This window comes from Cynocephalus volans, chromosome 1 (genome assembly GCF_027409185.1).
Source record: "Cynocephalus volans isolate mCynVol1 chromosome 1, mCynVol1.pri, whole genome shotgun sequence".
NCBI classification, from domain to species: Eukaryota; Metazoa; Chordata; class Mammalia; order Dermoptera; family Cynocephalidae; genus Cynocephalus; species Cynocephalus volans.
In genome coordinates this window covers 218,488,730-218,507,666 of record NC_084460.1, presented here as the reverse complement: position 1 = coordinate 218,507,666, position 18,937 = coordinate 218,488,730, and the positions used below count along the sequence as shown (strand labels likewise).

General features: G+C 39.6%; 1 pseudogene; it reads right to left on the bottom strand.

Annotated features, from left to right (window-relative positions):
- The window catches only part of LOC134369234 (vasculin-like protein 1), an 85,871-nt pseudogene extending 68,754 nt beyond the window's left edge, over positions 1–17,117 (bottom strand).
- Between the last annotated feature and the right edge of the window lie 1,820 nt (positions 17,118–18,937).

The following is an 18,937-nucleotide window of genomic DNA, read 5'->3' as shown; positions in this document are numbered from 1 at the left end:
CTGAAGATCACACAAAAATATAGCAGATAAAATAGCAGGGCAATTACTTTTAGAGTTAAACAAAGGCATCTGCCATAATGGAGTCTAAGACTAGATCTTACATTCATTAGCATAATACAAAACTCTTAACTTGCTGACAATTTGCATTTGGCATTTTGTCTGGAAATGGAGCAAGATGGCTCAGGAGAAAGCTGCGCAGGAAGGTGTGAGAAACAAAGCAGCCGTGACATTCAGGAGTCGACCTGGCACCCACAGCTAGGTCTTACTCTCCTGCTGAACATAAACAATGTCACAGAACACTAACATCAGATAAGGACCCTGTGACCCAGATGGATGAAGCCAAAGACCAGACCACTCTCTTACTATGTCTGAATACGGACGAAAGCATGAACAATGTCCAAACCACAAAAAAGACCAAATATCCCCTTATCTTGGTTAATAGGAGTGAAAACTGCTTCCTTACCAATCCCAGCTTTTGCTTACCTTCACCCCTCTCACCTTGTAGATAAGATTTATTTAGATGCCAAATCACAGAATCATCTTTGCTTCCTGATGGCACCTAATTCAGAGAGGAGTACAGCTTCCTTGAACGCTCCTCAAAATCACATAACACAAGCCCAAATCCTACCATAAGTCCTTTCTAATACCTCTTGCTGAGACTCCCCACAGTTCTTCCTCATTGTAATGAGCAAGAAACCCAACTTGTTTATATACAGGTGTGTTCCTGGTGGTCTTTGGCTAGAGAACATGAATGGGGAAATAGGTCATCTTCTACAAGGGTGATTTCAGAGGAACTTGGAAGGGTTCCTGCCTGAAACTTTCACCTACCTACCTGCCATGGTTAGTACCAGGAATTCTATCATGAGAAAGGGTCAACACTTTATCAAACTATTAAAGTAGAAATGATCACAGAGAAGAAATTACCCTATAAACACTTTTAATCATAGATGTCTGACTTTGAGTAATTCACTTTCATATTTCATTTATTCTTTAAATTTCCTCACATTTTAGGGCCAGCCTGTGGCTCACTTGGGAGAGTATGGTGCTGATAAATTTCCTCACATTTTAGCACCTCCGAAATTAAGATACATCCTATGACCCATGGCATCTTAAATTCTTTGAAATATGATGATATTTCTAAATAACGATATTCATATCATATTTGTTCTTTACAACAACTCACTTTTAAAATTTAAGTTAATGTAGCTGTTTCCTCATAATAATATCCATGAAATCCTGGGCAAGACATGTTAGTTACAGCTTTCCCTCAAAATCTAGTTAGAGCTTTCCCTAATACATAAAATATGTTTTATGTGTTAAAATACATATCTATAAAAATTTGTAAAACATTTGTTCATATTTCTCCTAAATCATCTCACTTACCCCCAGTAGTGGCTGTGTCATGGATGGATAACATCAAACTAGCTGATCCCTAGGTTTCTTCTTAGCTCTTGTGTGTTTGGTGTTTCTATGGTTCTAAGTCAGAGGTATATAGTTTGCCCCCAAAGTTCAAATCTAGGGGTCAAGGCTGACATGAATGATAGAAGTACATACAATGATACATATTTTTTAACACAAAAATAGATTCTATAAACTATGTGGCTTTTAAGTATGGATAATTGTGTTGGAGTTACTGGAGCTTGAAGCTTAATTAGCTTTACATTGGCAAAAAGCATCAGAATGCTTGATTCTTGGAGACACACATGAGGGATTTCAGATACGATCTTTGCTTCAAATGTATATATAAATATATATTTGGAATTTTGTCTGGAAAATAAGGAAAACAGGTTTGTTCTGAATAGTCTAGAAATGCCTCTTAGAGGAGAAAAGATTTTAGAAATTACATGACCTCTTCCCTTTATTACCACCAACCAGAGGTCCTCTAAACCTTTCTTCTCAAACTATGGTTGGTGGACAGAGGTGTGGCCTGGGAGCTTGTTAGAAATGCAGGATCTCTGGTCCTAATAGCAGCCCTGCTGAATTGGAATCTGCATTTCTCCCATCCCAAGTGATTTATATGCAGGTTTGAGAAGCACTGCTCTAAGCCACCCAAGCCTACCTAAGTACGGCCTATCTAGAAATAGTCTTTCACAGATGTATCCCACGGCAGGTAGCAACGAGACCAGAGGTCCCTGATAGCTTAAAAACATTAGACTCTCACGTGTTTCCTGCCCATAGTCTTTGACGGACACCACATTACACAGAAGACTTAGAAGTGAAAGTTTTCATTATTTAGCGGAAAAAAATAAACATCAGTTCAAGTTAAATCAAAATCCCAAACCATAACTTGTGGTCCTTCAGCTGACTGAGGGGCTGAGGCTGAGAGTAAGATAAAAACAGCCCTCATTTTCTTCTTCCTCCTGGCTATGTCTCTACCATCTCATACCCTTATGGCTCGCTGGCCCCAAAACACATCTGTCTGTCCATGCTGTAAAATGGCAAGGCTCTGAGTGAACGCCTGAAATGCAAAGATGCGCATAAGGTAAAAGATGTATCAGTGAGTTTATTCACATGAAAAAGAAAATGTCCACTTTTGCATGGAGAAGACATGGGCATTTCTATGAGGAAACATTTTTCTCTGGAAAGCATTGCCCAGAGGACTCTCAGATTGATCTCAGGACTCCTTCCTTCCTTCATTCTTTTAGTCAATATTCAACAAATATCTATTGAATGAATGAATGAATGAAATCACTCCCCGTCATGGGCAATAGCTTAGAAAGCCTCCTCTCCCTTTTAGCCCCGTGGAAACTGTGTGTTCTTGCCAAAGGCTATTTGATATCATGTTTTCTGCCATTCTAATGACAGAATAAAAGCAAAACATTTAAAAAAATTTCCAGTGTCTAAGCAGAAATTGGTTATTAAGAAGGCCAGTTTAAATGAGCCAACCAGAAAACAAACAAACAAAAAGCTAGTGGCTGCTGCTAACTATGGAGATTCTGTCTTTTTACATGAGCCATACTCTGATATTTAAATATAAAATTGTTTTATTTTTAGATTATTCATTTCTTATTCCCAGGTTTCCATGCTGAACTCAAAACATATCATGCTCCTATGTTGCTACCATTTCATTTCTGTGTCATATTTCATCAACATATTCAAATTTTTTCCAGCTAGCCTTTCAACATTTACTGTTGCTGGTGATGAAATGTTATTATTAGAACAATATCTCATGCAATTTATATAAATAAAGGACTTTGATGAATCCACATGATTAAAAGCAATGTTACTGACTGAGTTTGAAGGACCCTCAGTGTGTACATTTGACAAGCACATTTCAAACCCTAAATATTAATGTGCTTTAGTTTCCTGCAGGTACTTTACAGCAAGGAGGAAGAAAGGGAAGGCATGGCCAGTTACTGTGCCACTACTCTGTGCCTCACACTGCGCTGGGAGCTTGCTAAGAAATAAAGGCAGGTAAAATACTACGTTAAAATGTTTTATAGATGAGCCTACTATGTGTCAGGTATTGTTTTGGATTCTAAGTGTCTAAGGCAGAAATTCTAATGTAGTGGTTCTCAACCCTAGCTGTACAGTAGAATTGCTTAGAGTCTTTAAAAATATATATTAATGTCTGTACCCCATTCTCAGAGATTCAAAGATTTTGTTATTCAACTGGTTGAGGTGGTGGGAGGAAGGGACAGAAAATCAGGATTTTTAAAAGCTCCCCAAGTGACCTGCCTGTGGGCCAAGGTTGAGAGCCACTGCTTTGAAACACATATATTTATAGTATTGTATTAAAATCATCCACATGTAAGCCTGAGTACTAAATTTATTGAGATTTCAGCAATATAATAGATAGAACATCTTTCCTTTTGTTTCCTGAGAACATGGGCCAGGTTTTATATTTCTAGTACCTATCACTGAATACAATCAACATGTGCTGAAGATGTTAGTAATAACAAACAGGAATCTTCTCAAAGTCATATCCATACTGCCTGGCCTATCTCAAGCACTTAATTCCTGTTTATTAAACAAAAAAAGGCTTCAATTAATGGAGGAATGATGATGAGGTGCCATAGTACCACATTACTTCCTTGACCCAAGCAAGGTACAGAAACTGTACTAGCTCCACTGTCCTGTCTGCATGGGTTACAGCAAGTCACTCACTGCCCATCTCCTCGGCAACAAATGGCCAGCATGACTTCTTTGCCACAGACCAACCAGCGAGCCCTGAGCCAGTCTCTGGGGCAGCTCTGGAGATCTTTGGACCTTCCCCTGCTTCATCTGGGGCTTCTCATCGCCAAGGTCAATTTGTGACCAGGCAGGGAGTGCCTTCGGTGGGGGAACCAGACACAACATTAGCACTGTGGGAGAAGAAAGTGTCCCATGGACTTGGGCAGGTGGGGACTGAATTCTACTGTGAGAGTAACTCTCCTTCATTTTCTTACTTAGAGTCACACATTTGCTCTTTTAAAAATTCTGCTCTCTTTGATACAACTGGCTATGGTGAGACTGAGCTCTCAGGCACTGAATTAAGTTCTTACGATCAGGGAATATTATGCATGTGTAGGTGTGTTTGTAAGTCTAAGTTGTATTTAAATGTCACCTTCTGTGAAAGAGTTCCTTTGAACAATTTCTGAGATCAGAATCTCTGCAGCATATCTTTCTGTCTTGGGACATACTATACAAGATGTATTATACTGTGTTCTCACCATAGCAGCATCCCACTGTAATATAACCTTTTATAACAGACATTTGGATATTTTGGGGATCAACTTGTTTCATGAAGACTGTAATACCATAAAAGACATGTTCTGACATGGTCAGCCTTTTTGGTGGATGTTAGTCTCTTTCCCCAATACCAGATAATAAAGAAGCTTCACTATTTGACATTATTCTATGTACCCAGTGTGTAAGGTCCTATGCAGGATATTCTAGAAGAATGCCACCTGCTGCAGCACTAGCCATTGCAAATGTAGAGTTCCCAGGTGTCTCACCTGGGAAGATACTAGCTCAGATGGAAGCACGCACTGTTTCCTAGAAGGACACAAAGAGCAACCCCCAGGAGTACACACAAGGCCAGCAGAAAGTTCTTCAGAATTCTGGGGGTCCAAGTGGCACACAGATCTGTTTTATGATGCCATTTTGAAATGAAGACGTTGGCAGGAAGAGGGTTCACTTCTGTATAATGGCATATTTGCAGGAGGAGGATTTTCTGAATAAATTAAACAGCTCCTTCTCATCTGGTCCATCTCTCATTAATGCTCTTATCCAAACCTTCACTTTGTGATCTTGATTACATTTTAAAAATGCATCTGGTTTCTAGAATGAGAAGGTAGGGTATAATATGTATCTATATCATACAACATGTAAAAATACATAGATTCAAACATATCATTCTTTTTGTGACTTCTTGTTATCATAACTCACACAATTTCACCTGCCACCAAATTGCCTCTCCATCAACTTGTCTTACACTCCATTTCTTTGCTCCTTCTTCTTGCTATTTTGCAATAGCCTTTCTCTTACCGTTCCAGCATATCCAAAACATTCAACCACCCATTTATCAAATCAACTGTTTTCCTCTATTGATATTTAGCTGCCAGGGAATAATTATGATGAGGAACATTAGACAAGGTGTCAAGTATATTGCCTTCATTTTTCTGACACAAAACTTTCCAGCAGTTTTGTTTATAAAAGACAGACTACATTGTCTGTAGTTTTAGATGTCCTTTTTCTCCTACATCCCTCAATTTCTGTTTCTTTACTGAGAGAAAACAATTGCAATCACCTAGGAAAATATGTTTGAGAGTTAGAGTCAAGTACCAGAGGGGATGTAATGGTTTGCCAGAGCTGCTGTAACAAAGTACCACAAACTGGGTGGCTTAAACACAAAAATAAATTGTTTCATAGTTCTGGAAGCTACAAGTTGAAGACCAAGATGCTGGCAGGGTTGGTTCCTTCTGAGGGCTGCAGGAAGAATCTGTTCTATGCCTTTCCCCTAGCTTCCTGTGGTTAGCTGGCAATCTTTGGTTCCTTGGCTTGTAGACACATGGTGTGATCTCTGAGTTTATCTTCACGTGGCATCTTCCCTGTGTGTGTGTGTGTGTTTGTCTCCAAATTTCTTTTTTTTATAAGGACACTAGCATATTGGATTAGAGGTCATCCTAATGACCTCATTTTAACTTGATCACCTCTATAATGACCCTATCACCAAATAATATTACATTCTGAGATACTAGGGGTTAGGACTTCACATTCTGGGGAGAAATAATTCAACCCTTAACAGGGGATAATTTCTTCTGTGCTGCATGTGGCTGAACTGAGCTGTGTTTTGCTTCCTCAACAGCTGGCTTAACTAGACAACGGACAGCTCCTCCTTCTGCCTTTTATCCATATGACATTGGTCTCACTTGGTATCATCATCCTTCAAAGGAAATCGCCATTGCTGGAGAGAGTGAAAACGGTGACTTGGTTTCAAAGAAGCTGCCCATCATCTCTATGGGAGAACAGAAACTCACTTATACTCCCATATCTTTGTTCCTGTCTCTCCTCGTTCCCTCCCCACACCCGACCCCTTGTCACAAGCTGTCACCCCATCTGACATTTTCTGCTGATCCTCTTCAGAAGCCACTCTGGCTTAAGTCACTACCTGCTGCTTTGAAGAAAGCCAAAGAAGCAGCTTATCTAGGTCTCTTTCTCAGACAGCTGAGATGCTGAGCCTTCCTGCTGTGAACTCAGCGCCTCTCAGCAATCACTGAGGAAGACAATCACTGACCCAGAGATGAGGGATAGGTTTATCTGTGAGGAAAGAGGTGGGTGGCATGAGCTGAAAGTGCCACACCTGAGGGGAAATGAATTGAAATGAGGTGGAAAATAGATGGTAGAGTCACGGTAGCCATCCAGAAAACTCTGCTTGAAGTTTTGGTTCATTTTTCTAATCCATCCATGGTGTTTCTTATTGGCTTCCTTGCTACAGAGAGAACACCCTGGCCATCTCTCAGACTTGGAAGCAAAGCTGCAAAGCTGAGTGGAGGTGTAGGTGTTTCTTTTGATTTTCGACCCCCAGCATTTTGCTCACAACTAAACCATTTACAGTCATTGTGTTCTCCTGATGCTCTGAAGTCATCCAAAATAAAAGGTTATTTTGCCTCGGGGAAACTTTTATAAGCTAGCTAAGTTAATAGAGACTGGGAAAAGCTTACCTAAGATCATCTCCCAGTATATCTGGGTCTTAGACCTTCCAAAAGGATGATTATAGCAGAATCTGAGACTAAGAAAAATGTTGGCAAAGGCCTTCCATGTCTGGTAAAAACACTTAGCCTCTCTGAACCTCAACGTTTGCTTTTTCAGTTTGTCAAACAGGGAGAATAATTCCTGCCTCACAGGTGAGTATTAAATGAGAGGTGTAGAATTATAATGTTTTTGCCTCTACGGGTCTCTTGGAGGCAAATTCTTCTGGTCATTTCAATAGAAGTATCTCAGTATAGTCCTGATTCTAAGTCAGGAAAGGAATGGACAGAAAAATGAAAGACAACCAAAGCAAGAAAAGTAAACTAGTTGCTTAATGTGGGAGCATCTCTGTTCATGCAGAATGCCCCCCCTCTAACTCAGGTGCATTGGATTGGCCAAAGCAAGGCTGAGTTAGGGTGCATGGCCTCCACCTGAGGCTGCTCTGGCCTCAGGCTCTGCAATACAGACCCAGTCTCTCCCTCTAAGTGTGTGTTTATGTGCACAGGAACACATCCTCCTACACACACATCGTCACAGATTGACAAGGAGACTTATTTTTCTGGCGTAGGAGTTGAAGGAAATATTCTTTGATTACTACAGTTCACTCTAGTGTCTCCCTTCTCTCCTAATTATGTACTCTTTTTGTAGTGCGGTGTAAATGTTCCAGGTATTGTCTTGTCTCCCCAAATGAATGAAGGGAAGGGAACAAGTCTTTTATTTCTCTCGTATGCACTGAAGCTTCACAATGCTGAGCGTGAGTAGATGTTCAAAAAATGCTTTATTAATTGGATTTCCACTCTGGCTTTAACAGTCTAACTTGTAATAGACCAACTGTAAAGCTAGGGCTTACAGAACCCTCGAGCCTGTTGCACAGATTGGCTTACAAACCCTCCACACGCAGGTCTGAGAGGTAAGTAATAGAAACAAAAGGTTCTGGGAGCCATAGGTATAGAAAAATGAATGGGTTTTATTCAGATCTAGGAGCAACTGTCCTAGCAGCTTCTCTGAGAGTTCTGAGAAGCACTGTAGAGTAGAGCTGTTAGTCTTTTTATACTTAAGTCCACAACCCTGGACACCTGGGTGCCCATATGCAATTTACATGAAGTAGTAACAAGGAACACCTGAGGATCTTTACAGTAACTGCTCAGCAAGATTCTGAACATCTGAGGGGCCCTGACCATTTTCCTATTTTTCCCCAACACCAACTTTCCATTGAAAACAACTAGAATAGCTGGATTTAAGAGGGAAAAAAACTTCATCTGTTTGAATTCAACAGAGAGTTACCAAGGCAGGCAGAAATTAGGGAAGAGAAAGGAAAGGTCCTGGAGAGAAAGGAAATACGTTGAGGCCAGTTTGGGGCCACTTCTCCCCACTGTCTGCCCCAAGACATTCACTGATTTATGGGAGGATGGGACTGAGAGGCTAAGGATACAACTAGGAAGTGATGGCTAAGAGACAGAGAAACTGAGCAGAGCTTCTGGTAGTCTCATGGGACTGAAGAAATAAAATTTGGAGCTGTGGGCTCACCAAGGAGAAAGGCTCAGGCTCTCAGCTGGAATCCCTGAAAGGCTACACTGTAGCAGTAAGAAAGAACCAGAAATAGTTCTGACCTCAGCAAGACTGAAACCCAACTTCAGACCAGATCAATCCAAGGCTGGATTAAGATGAACAGCCCTGTTCTAACTGCCTTCCAGAAGCAAAAGTAAATCCACTTTGGTGGAAGAGAACGTCTACAATTTTTCACACCATTATTCGATGGTATTTATCTTTACATATCTCTCTTACCCTTACCTTTCAAGTCTTCTTGGTGAGATGTGGAAAAGGCACAGAGAGTTAGAAATCCTGGCCTCTTGGTCTGTTTTCCGATTTACAGGGTGAGACTGGTTTCTCCAGCTTTAAGTTCTCTGTCTCTATGTGTGAAACTGGACTCAGCCTCATCCTAATTGTGCTGCCTCCTGTTCTAATCACCTCCTATTCACCGCATTGGTGACACAGGGTTCCTGCCCTAAGGTTATGGGGTTGGCTGAACAGAGGACATCCAACACAGGACATATATATATAGAGTCACATACGCTCTCAGCCTGGGGGAGAGAGACACTGTATGCCACACGGCCACATAGGGAAGCACTTGGGAAGAGTGAATAACCGGGGGCTGTGGGAATCAGTCTTCGTAGTATCAAGAGGGTGAGGTGACCCCGGTTCCCATGGACATATGTGATTATCTTGTTTGAAATGTTCTATTGGCTGGTAGGGAACTGAAACCTCCTACTCAGGTACAAGCAGGCACTGTGCCTGGTCCCTTTGATAAGGAGGGTGGTTTGGCTGGAGGACCTTATCTGCAGGAGCAGAGTGGAGAGGGGACTTACAGTTAAGCTATTTGAGGCTTTCCCAATATTACCAGTTGTCAAGGCAGCACATAACATTAAAACTTCATTTTAGCCCTTAAACCACACCTCACAAGAGAGAAGGCCATGTATAGTAGTCTCCCTCTATCCACAGTTTTACTTTCTGCAGTTTCAGGTACCCATGGTCAACTGTTGCCCAAAAATATTAAATGGAAGATTCCAGAAACGAAGAATTCATTAGTTTTAATTGTGTACCATTCTGAGAAATATGATGAAATCTCACAGTATCCCACTCTGTCCTTCCCAGGCCATGAATCTTCCCTTTGTCCAGAAGATCCACACTGTATACAACACCTGCCTGTTAGTCACTTCGTAGCCGTGTCAGTTATCAGACTGTTGTCGCATTGCAGTGCTTGTGTTCACGCGACCTTTGTTTTACTTACTAATGGTCCCAAAGTGCAAGAGGAGTGATGCTGGCAATTGAGATATGCCAAAGGGAAGCCATAAAGTGCTTCCTTTAAGTGAAAAGGTGAAAGTTCCTGACTTAAAAGGAAAGAAAAAAATAGTATGCTGAGGTTGCTACGATCTAAGAACGAATCTTCTATCTGCAAAATTGTGAAGAAGGAAAAAGGAATTCATGCATTGCATATATCCGTCGTTTCAGGCATCCATTGGGGGTCTTGGCCGGTTCCCCCATGGTTAAGGATTGCTGTATCTACACCCAGTGACTAAATTACTCTCCTTGATTGTCTTGACTTTTCATTTATCCTTACACCTCATACACCTTTCTTATAGTCCTATGGTTCTCACCAGAGTTTAGGTCCTTATCACCTTACATTTGTTGCAAAAACACCATGCAGTTGGTCTCTCTGCCTCCATTCAGAAGAGTTGAATCTACTCTTCTCACAGTTGACGTATTAATCTTTCCAAAATACCACTTGAATCACATGGCTTTCCAGTAGCTCCTCACAACCCTTTGATAGCTCTGTATTTGTGATGTGGCTTCCCTAAGATGTGTGAAATGCAACAGTGACTAGCACAATGATAGCCAACCCGGCTAATCATGATCTGCTGACCTTCAAGAGCCAGCCAGTCTTTGATTTCAGAAAGAAAAATTAGATACCTGCCTCTATGTTGCTACTTTCTAAACATGACCAGACAATAAAACTTAAAAAGTAAAATCAGTGGCAATTTTCTTATTGATATTTTTCTTTTCAAGAAAATAGGTTTATAAGAATATGCTTATAGACATATTCTGTTTATAAGAATATGCTTCTTATCTATCAGAATTAAAAAGAGCTATTTTTATTTTGAATGCCTTTAAAAAATCTGTGGCTATAATCATTTTTATATTTCCTGAATTAGTTCTTTGCAAGAAAAGATTGGGGAAGATAGGCCAATTATAAAGACTTTCATTTTCCCTGCTAACTCCCTGGATGCACACATGGTCTGTTGCAGAGACCACAACAGGGTCCCCATCCCACAACTCCATCCCTCATTCATCCAGCTGACTTTCTCAAAAAATAGACTTTATTTGTCAGAGCAGTTGGAAGTTCACAGCAAAATTAAAAGGAAAGTATAGAAAGTTCTCATATACCTCCTATCCACACACACACAACCTCCACCACTATCAACATCCCATACCAGAGTGGGATATTTGTTACAATTGATAAACCTGCATTAACCCATCATTATCACCCAAAGTCCATAGTTTATGTTAGGGTTCACTCTTGGCGTTGTGCATTCTATGGGTTTTGACAAATGTTTAATGACATATATCCACCATTGTGGCATCATACAGAATAATTTCACGGCCCTAAAAAATCCTCTGTACTCTGCCAATTCATCCCACCCTCCCTCCAACCCCTGGCAACCACTGATCATTCTACTGTCCCCATAGTTTTTGCTTTTCCAGAATGTCAAACAGTTGGAATCATACAGTATATAGCCTTTTCAGATTTGCTTCTTTCACTTGGCAATACACATATAAGATTCCTCCATGTCTTCATGGCTTGATAGCTCTTTGTGTGTGTGTGTGTACACTGAATAATATTCCTTTGGATGTACTACAGTTTTGTTTTTTTATTGAAACATAGTTGATTGTACATATCTGTGGGGTACAGAGATGAATATCAATACCTGTGTGCAATATGTGATGCTCAAATTAAGATAATTAGTATATTCACCATTATGCAATGTAATCATTTTTCATGGTCCTTTACCAATTCCTCCCTTACCCAACCTCTTCCCACTTCTGGTAAACTCAGTTCTGTTCTCTTCTCTCCTTTTGAAAGTTCAAAGTATCATAGTGATTGTTGCATCTTTCTTTCTTTTTAAAATTTATTTGTTTAATTTTTAACTCCCACTTATGGTTGAGGACATGTGGTATTTCTCTTTCTGTGCTTGGCTTATTTCACTTAACATAATTTTCTCTAAGTTCATCCATGTTGTTGTGAATAGCAGAATTTCATTCGTTTTTATGGCAGAGAAGTATTCCATTGTGTAAATAAACCACATTTTCCTTATCCTGTTGTCTGACGATGGACATTTAGGTTGGTTCCAACTCTTGGCTATTGTAAATAGAGCTGCAATAAACATGTGAGAACAGTTGTCCCTTCAACATGATGATTTCCTTTCCTTTGGGTATACACCCAGCAGTGGAATTGCTGGATCATTCAGCAGTTCTATCTGTAATTGTCTGAGGAAACTCCGTACTGTTTTCCCTAGTGGCTGCATCAATTTACAGTCCCACCAGCAGTGTGGAAGGTTCCCCCTTCTCTGCATCCTCACCGGCATTAGTTATTCTCTTTTTGATAATAGCCAGTTTAACCAGGGTGAGATGATATCGCAATGTGATTTTGATTTGCATTTCCCTGATGCTAAGTGATATTGAGCATTTTTCATGTACCTGTTGGCCATTCGTATATCTTCCTTTGAGAAATGCCTATTCAGCTCCTTTGCTCACTTTTTCATTGGGTTAATAGTTCTTCTTCTTCTTCTTTTTTTTTTTACTGTTGTTTGAGTTCCTTGTATATTCTGGATACCAATCTTTGTCAGATGCATAGTTTACAAATATTTTCTCCACTCTGTCAGTTGTCTTTTTGCTCAATTAATTGTTCCTTTTGCTGTGCAGAAGCTTTATAGTTTGATATAATCCATTTGTTTATTTTTCCTTTTGTTGCCTGTGCTTTTGGGGTCATATTCATAAAGTCTTTGCCCAGTCCTACTTCTTGAAGTGTTTCTCCTATGTTTTCTTTTAGAAGTTTTATAGTTTCAAGTCTTATATTTAAGTCTTTAATCCATTTTGAGTTGATTTTGGTATATAGCAAGAGGTATGGATCTAGTTTCATTCTTCTACATATGGATATCCAGTTTTCCCAGCAACATTTATTGAAGAGGCAATCTTTTCCCCAATGTATGCTCTTGATGCCTTTGTCAAAGATCAGTTGGCAGTAAGTATGTGGGTTGATGTCTGGGTTCTCGATTTGGTTCCATTGGTCCAAGTGTCTGTTTTTATGCCAGTACCATGCTGTTTTGGTTACTATAGCTTTGTATTATAATTTGAAGTCAGGTAGTGTTATACCTCTGGCTTTATTTTATTTTTTTGTCTCAGGATTGCTTTGGCCATCTGGGGTCTTTTGTTGTTCCATATGAATGTTAGGATTGCTTTTTCTATTTCTGTGAAGAATATCATTGGTGTTTTGATGGGGATTGCTTTGAATCTATAAATTGCTTTGGGTAGTATGGGCATTTTCATAATGTTAATTCTTCCAATCCAAGAGCATGGAATATCTTTCTATCTTTTTGTGTCTTTAATTTCTTTAAACAGTGATTTGTAGTTCTCCTTGTAGAGATCTTTCACCTCCTTGGTTAAATTGATTCCTATGTGTTTTATTTTTTTTGGTGACTATTGTAAATGGGCTAGCTTTCTTGATTTCTTTTTCTACTAATTCATTGTTGGTGTACTGATTTTTGTGTGTTGATTTTGTATCCTGAAACCTTACTGAAATCATTTATCAGCTCTTAGACTTTCTTTGTAGAGTCTTTAGGCTTTTATATATATAAGATCATGTCATCTGCAAACAAAGACAATTTGACTGCATCTTTCCAATCTGGATGCCATTTATTTCCATCTCTTGCCTGATTGCTCTGGCTAGTACTTCCAATACTATGTTAAATAGGAGTGGTGAGAGTGGGCATCCTTGTCTTGTTCCCATTCTTATTATCCATTCTATCTTCCATTCTATTCCATTCTATCCCATTCTGTCATCCCATTCAGGATGATATTGGCTGTGGTTTTGTCATATATAGCGTTATTGTGTTGAGATATTTTTCTTCTGTACCTAACTTGTTGCTGAGAGTCTTTATCATGAAGTGATGTTGAATATTGTCAAATGCATTTTCTGCATCTGTTGAGATAATCATATGGTTTTTAGCCCATTGTGTTAATGTGATGTGTCATATTTATTGATTTGCATATGTTGAACCATCTTTGCATCCCTGGGATAAATCCCTCTTGATCCTGCTGTACAATTTTTCTGATGTGTTGCTGTATTCTATTTGCTAATATATTATTGAGGATTTTTGTGTCTATATTCATCAAAGATGTTGGCCTATAGTTTTCTTTTTCTTTTTGTTCATTCATTCTTTCTTTTTTCTTTCTTTTTTCTTTTTTTTTTTTTGTATCTTTGTCTGTTTTAGTATTAGGGTGATGCTGGCCTCATAGAAGGAGTTTGGGAGAATAGCCTCTGTTTCAGTTTTTTGGAATAGTTTGAAGAGAATTGGTATTAATTCCTCTTTAAAGGTTTGGTAGAATTCAGCAGTAAAGCCATCCAGTCCTGGGATTTTCTGTGTTGGCAGATTGCTGATTACTGCTTCAATCTCATTGCTTGTTATTGGTCTGTTCAGGTTTTCTATTTCTTCTTGGTTCAGTCTTGGTAGTTTGTATGTGTCCATAAATTTATTCATTTCTTCCAGGTTTTCAAGTCTTTTCTCATATAGTTGATTACTATAGTCTCTAATGATTCTTTGTATTTCTGTCATATTGGTTATAATGTCTCCTTTTTCATTTCTAATTTTCGTTATTTGGGTCTTCTCTCTTCTTTTTTTAGTTAACCTAGCTAATGGTTTGTCTATTTCGTTTATCTTCTTGAAAAACCAACTTTTTGTTTCATTGATCTTTTGTATTGTTTTTTGTTTGTATTTCATTAGTTCTGGTCTGATCTTAATTATTTCTTTCCATCTCCTAATTTTGGGGTTAGATTGTTCTTGTTTTTCTAGTTATTTGAGGTATAGTGTTAGGTTGTTTATTTGAAATCTTTCTATTCTTTTATTGTAGCGCTTACTACAATAAACTTCCTTCTTAGTACTGCTTTTGCATTTCTAGTTTGAATCCATTGTGGTCTGAGAAAATACATGAGATAATTCCAATTTTTTTGAATTTATTGAGACTTGATTTGTGACCTAATATGTGATCTATCCTGGAGAATGATCCATGTGCTGATGAGAAGAATTTATATTCTGTAGTTGTTGGATGAGATGTTCTGTATATATCTGCCAGGTCCAATTGTTCTAAAATGTGATTTAAATTCTGTGTTTTTCTGTTGATTTGTTGCCTAGGTGATCTGTCCAATGTTGAGAGAGGGGTGTGCAGGTCCCCAACTATCATCTTATTGGGGTCTGTCTCTTTCTTCAGTTCTAATAGTGTTTGCTTTATATATCTGGGTGCTCCAATGTTGGATGCATATATATTTATGATTGTTATGTCTTCTTGCTGGATAGATCCCTTTGTCATTATATAGTGACCTTCTTTGTCTCTTTTTATAGTTTTTGGCTTAAAGTCTATTTTAGCTTATGTAAGAATAGCTACTACTAGTTTTTGATTTATATTTGCATGGTATATCTTTTTCCATCCCTTCACTAGTAGTCTGTGTGTTTCTTTACAGGTGAGGTGAGTCTCTTGTACATAGCACATAGTTGGGTCTAGGTTTTTAATCCAAGCAGCTAGTCTGTGTCTTTTTAGTGGGGAATTTAATCAATTTACATTTAGGTTACTGAAAGGTATTGTCTTACTCCTCGCATTTAATTGATTTTCTTTTGGGTGTTTTAAATATGCTTTATTTCTTTTTTCCTTTTTATTGCTTATCTTCGGTGTTTGCTTTTGGAGGTGATAAGATACAGTTTCTTTCTCTTTGTTGTTTGCATTTTCATTCTATCTGTGGGTTTTGTTCTTTCTTGTGTGTTGATTGTCACTTTTTGGATTCCAGATACAGGACTCCCTTGAGGATTTCTTGTAGGGCTTGCTGTGTGATGGTGAACTCCCATAGTTTTTGTTTGTCTGGAAAATATGCTATTTCTCCTTCATTTCTGAAGGATAGCCTTGTGGGGTATAGTATTCTTGGCTGGCAACATTTTTCTTTTCGTATTTTGAATATATCATCTCATTCTCTTCTGCCCTGTAGAGTTTCTTTTGAGAAGTCTGCTGTTAGTCTTATGGGGACTTCCTTATAGGTGACTTGACACTTCTTTTGCTGTTTTTAGGATTTTCTCTTTGTCTTCGAGTTTTGCCAGTTGGACTATAATGTGTCTCAGAGAGGACCTTTTTGGATTGAATCTGTTTGTACATCATTGATCCTCCTGAATCTGAAGGTTCATGTCTCTCCCTATACCTGGGATGTTTTCCATTATTATTTTGTTGAATATGTCTTCAATGCCTTTTCTCTTCTCCTCCCCTTCAGGAACACCCATGATTCAGATATTTGTGTGCTTAAGGTTTTCTGCTATCTCTCTTAGATTTTCTTTATTTTTAAAATTCTTTTTCTTTTTTTTATCTGCCCTAGTTGTTTTGAAGAGACTGTCTTCAAGATCAGAAATTCTTTCTTCTGCTAGCTCTAGCCTGCTGCTTAAGCTCTCAGTGTGTTTTTTATTTCATTGAATGACTCCTTGAGATCCATGAGTTCTGCCTCATTCTTTTTAAAAGTATTAATCTCCTTGTAAAATTCCTTCTTCATATCCTGAATAGTTTTGCTCAGTTGATTGTGTTGTCTGACTATGTCTTCTTGTATTTCATTTAGCTTCCTTAAAAGGAATTCCTTTTCAGTCTTTTTAAAGGTTTCCTGATCTATGGAGTCTGGCACTTGACAATTATTGCATTCTTTGGGTAGACTCATATTTTCTTGTTTATTCATATTTTTAATATCTCTACTTTAATGTCTAGTCATCTGGTAGAAGAGTTACCTCTTCTATTAATCTCCTTCCCTGCATTCTGCTTGTGACCCTACTGTGTCACTGAAGTCAAGTGGTCAGCAGTCTGCCTGAACAGTGGCAGTTGCTGCTGTGGCTGCTGCTATGGCAGCAGGCTATACTTGTGGCAGTGGTGGCGGTGGCAGTGGTGTTGGTGGGCTGCCTGTGTGGCAGTGATGTCTCCATTGGCAGCAGGCTGCTTGCATGACAAAGGTGGCTGCCTTGCAGTTCCAGTGGTGGTGGCAACAGCAGCAGTGATGGTTTCAGCAGCCAGCACCTCGCTGTGGTGTCCATAGCGGTGGCCTGTGCAGCTATGGTGTCTGCAGTAGCAGTGGGGTTACTTGACAGCAGTGGCATCAGCGCTGGTGATTGTAACTGCCTCCCTCACATCTGAGGTATGTGCAGTGACAATGGGGTTACCTTGTGGGGGCAACAGGAGTGCTTGTGGCTGCAAATGCCCCCTCACATCTGTGGAGTTTGCAGCAGCAGTGGGGTTAGTTTGTGGTGGCATCAATGGCTACAGCTGTCTCCCTCACATCTATGGTGTCCTTGGCAGTTGCCGGATTAGCTCATGGTGGCGGCAATGGCAATGTTTGTTGCAGCCTCCTCCTGCATGTCTGCAAAGTCTGCAGCTACAGCAGTGGCCACCCACAGGATGGCTATTCTGTGGGGAGCTGCTCTGTGAGGGTCAGTAGTTCTGTTTCTGGACAATGGCTCCAGCAAGTGCAGTGGCAGTGATCATGGACCTCTTTTGATCTTCTATGGGAGGAACATGCCCTCGGCACTTCTAGTCTTCCATCTTCTGGATGTACCACAGTTTATTTATCCACTCACCTACTGAAGGACATGTTAGTTGCTTCCAGGTTTTGGCAATCACAAATAAAGCTGCATCCAGCTGACTTTTTGCCTTGTAAACAAACAAACCTGGGCTGGCCGGGCCAAATGAGACTGTGATGGGAATCCCAACTAACAGCAGCATCATTAAGTGTGTTTGAGGAAGATACCTGGTATCTACTCCCAGGCATGGCTGCACTGGAAAATTTAGGACTGGGCACTTTTACAGGGATACTTCATTTCCCCAGTAGAAACTACTCAATTAACCTCCATAAGGATTCATTGAATATATCCAATGCTCAGGTGGATGATGAGGTGATTCAGATGGCTGCCTGTCCTCAGGAAGGCTTGGAAGGAGTGCAGAGAACCCATTACTACCCATAACAATGAACTTTCATTGAATAAGTACTAAGTGCCAAGATTTGTACTAAGTATTTCATTTAATCCACACAGTGGCCTAGCAAGGATGTTTTACAAAGCAGGGAACTCATGCTTAGGCAGTTAAAGAAAAGCCCTCCCCACCTGAGCTGCAGAAATTTGAAGTGTGCTTAGGACAAGCTAGAACTGCCTCTGTCCATTTGGTAGCATCCACAGGAAGCTACTCCTTGGACCCTAAGGCCCAAGATTATGCTTTCTATTACTTTCTTTCCAAGCCAAGGACAGGATCAAGGATGCAAAGGAAAAACTCCTCTTTGGAATCTACAAAAAAAAAAAAAAAAAAAAAAAAAAAAATCACTAAAAGTGCAGGCTTCTTATCCTAACAAGGCACCTGGATACCTTCCTGACAAAGTCTTTGGCCTCTCTGAATTAGAGCAAGGTGAAGACAGCCAGCCAGGAGTGACCACTCACTTAGGAGGGGAGGGGAGAAAGGGAAGTCATTCTGAACCTTTGGGGCAGCAGACTCTACAGTTTTTTGGCTGATACTTGACCCAAGATCTTTCTGTGACAGCCATTCAGGAGCTACACAGATTAAAAAATAAGGGTGGGCAGGGAAAGTCAGAAAAAGAACCATGACAAAGTAACAGAAAACTAAAGGAAAGCAAGAAGGAATACAAATAAAAGGAGAAATCAATGAACTGAAAGTAAAACTAACATAAGTAAACCCAAAAGCTGATTATTTAGCAAGCAATAATGCAATAGATAATCTGTACTCCCATTAACTAAGGCTGCCCCTGTTGAATGTCCAACCTACCAGCAACAGAAACCAACACTGGGTTCCAATAAAGCACCACCCCTCATGGAGACCAAACAAACAACTGACGGCAAGTTGATTGCATTGGAGTCCTCCTTCAACCCTATGAAGGTCAGTGATTCCTCTTGACTGGAATGGACACATATTACAT